Source organism: Montipora capricornis, unplaced genomic scaffold (assembly GCF_036669925.1).
Source record: "Montipora capricornis isolate CH-2021 unplaced genomic scaffold, ASM3666992v2 scaffold_505, whole genome shotgun sequence".
In the NCBI taxonomy this organism is placed as follows: domain Eukaryota; kingdom Metazoa; phylum Cnidaria; class Anthozoa; order Scleractinia; family Acroporidae; genus Montipora; species Montipora capricornis.
Genome location: NW_027180245.1, coordinates 55,001 through 57,500, shown reverse-complemented (window position 1 = coordinate 57,500; position 2,500 = coordinate 55,001). Strand labels below are relative to the sequence as shown.

Here is a 2,500-nt window from a genome sequence, read left to right as displayed (position 1 = left end):
CATATAAATACCTGTTTTTCAGTGCCAATGAAACATTAAGGAACTGCAGCTGGTGCTCAAGCCTCCCTTTGAGACCTTGCCAACTTCTGATGAGGACCACTTCCCTAACCCTTGGTGACATGATTAAGGTAACGCACTTTATAACTTTGTAATCAAGGACTGCAGGGTAATAAAACAGAAGCAACGGATGCTGGTGAAGGATCTTATCAGCAATCATAAATATTATTTTAAAAAAGAGCGAGGCTGTGATAATGGTGAAGCAATATATTACATAAAGCCAATATTTCCAAGGGCGTGTACCGCGTTACAATATGAATAGTGTGATATGGCGTATAATATGGTCAGGAGCCCATGAGTAGGAGCTTGCATCTCCCATACAATCCCTATGAGTTACCCTTGGCGCGTATGTTTCTATTTTTAGAACGCCACCAGTTCTTCGTCTCTTCACGTATTGTTTAAAATGTCCAATCAGAATAAAGTTATTGTCAAACGAAGACAAAATATAGCAAAAACAATGTATGCAAATTGTACAAATTAATGTAACTTGATGTATATGCCAGTCTCCTGCTGAAGGCTTAGATCTAAAAATAGAACGATACGCGCAAAAGTTGACTCAAGGATATAGGGCATACTACGGCTCCTACTCATGGGCTTCCGTGTGATACAATTTATGATTTTTTTTTTCGTGTGTGAGTTAGTGTTTGAGGTCGTCATTTGCCCAAGTCAATGGACAGTCAAAGACTAATGATACCGAGGTTGTATCTCATTGCATTTTGAAGACTGTTGGCTTAAACCCGTATGTGACTAATAAGTTTATAACTTTTTAGGCGACAAAAAAGGGTGGAGCGGATGGATGCCGTTTTTACTGATGACATATTCCTCTGGAGGGGTGTAGCTCAAGAGACAGTTCTCGATGCTATCTTTTTTTTTCTATTATGATATATAAATGATATTAATCAGTATCCATCCTTCCTGTTGATTAAATTTGCATATTATTTAACTTCGAGCATTCCTGTATGTAGTCCTGCTGCCCCACGAAAATTTTGTAAATGGTGTTACTGAAGGGAAAAGAGTCGAATCAGCTCCTGCATCTCTCTAGCTCATCGAACACAAGAACAGTTTGAGGTTACTTGATGTCACCTTTGTGAATGGTCCCACTAATTTATATACTCACATCGACCAACTAATGAGTAAAGCAAGTGGCATACTTTTCATACGTAGAATATCTGAGAATCGTACTTCACTTCTGAACTAATATTCGCTTTGAAATGGTCTCTTAAAGATCAACTATAATTAAAGCCAACCAGCTGTCTCTTCAGCGCAATGATTTCTTTCAATGGACTGGTATGTCCTATACGAAACATCCTAAGTATGACCCACTTCCTTGTGTTAAATTACACGAATTTGTCTGTAGTGAATTTTCCGTAAGATTTTTCAAAGCACAGCCGATATAAGGGTTTGCTGAAATACGTAAACATGCAACTATTAGTAAGTTGATTCAAATTTCCCACAGAGAAATTACTTGCTCCCCGCAGTCCTGCCGTGCTATCGAAGCTGAAAATAAGCGAACTTAACGAGTCGTCCTCAGCTGAAATTGAAAGCAACGGGAAAAAATCCATTTAAAACGATCTATTCCTAGCAGATTATAGCTTTATTGGTAAGCTCAGGTGAACGTCGAACACAAAGCACTAAAATTTTTCGTTTTCACGCACAAGGAGTGCCACAAATAACACTTCAGGTTAAAATACTTCAAACAGAAGTCAAACATCAACAAAATGAAAATGGTGCATCGACACGCAGCGCGTTTTGTCATTAGGAAGTAACGCAGGACATCAAGTGTTATCGAAATGCTGCGAAGACTTGGATGGAAATCACTTGAAAGTAGAAGAACAGTTCTGCAAACTACATAAAGCGGTGTCATATCGCACGACGGTATGCCATCACCGACAGCATTGGAGCTAGGAAGTAGATATCTAAACTCTCAAGCCCACCAAATTCCTCCTTCTAGAACTATGTTCTCTTATTTCCCATGAAATACTGTAAGGGATTGAAACTCATAATCAGAAGACATTGTGAGAAAACCGAGTGTAACAAGTTTCAAAGAAGCATTAGTATAAGTTTCTGTTTGATTAGTGAAAATTGCAATCTTGACTTTTATTTTCATTTGTTTCTATGTCCATCCATACTCAAGATACCCCATAAGGATTTGCCTTAGGAAAGAGATGGGGCTTTTCGGGAGAAGAAAACTCAAGTAAATCTTAAACGTGACCTGCCACAGGTATCCCACATAAGCAGCAATAGTTCTTTTACTCGTTCTTCTTCTTGCCTATTCAAAAGCCGGTCGACGGCGTTTTTACAGCCATCAGAAACCAAGACTTTCAAGAATATCATTTCGTCCTACACCTTTTAAGACAATCACTGGCAGTAAACTTTATCGCATTAAGTAAAGTAAAGCAAAGCGACCATATTTATCATCGATAACTCGTAACAGTAATTAAAC

At 38.4% G+C, this 2,500-nt stretch overlaps 1 long non-coding RNA gene across 3 annotated transcripts in view; it reads left to right on the top strand.

Annotated features, from left to right (window-relative positions):
• LOC138036834 (uncharacterized) overlaps positions 1-1,007 on the top strand; it is a 4,654-nt gene extending 3,647 nt beyond the window's left edge. Inside the window, exons 3-5 of one of the 3 annotated variants that reach the window (XR_011130031.1) lie at positions 23-128; positions 699-755; positions 828-1,002. This is a non-coding gene — a long non-coding RNA (uncharacterized lncRNA). Of the gene's footprint in view, positions 1-22; positions 756-827 lie in introns of all 3 variants that reach the window. The other 2 variants (XR_011130030.1, XR_011130032.1) reach the window with 2 other exon arrangements.
• Positions 1,008-2,500: the final 1,493 nt, after the last annotated feature.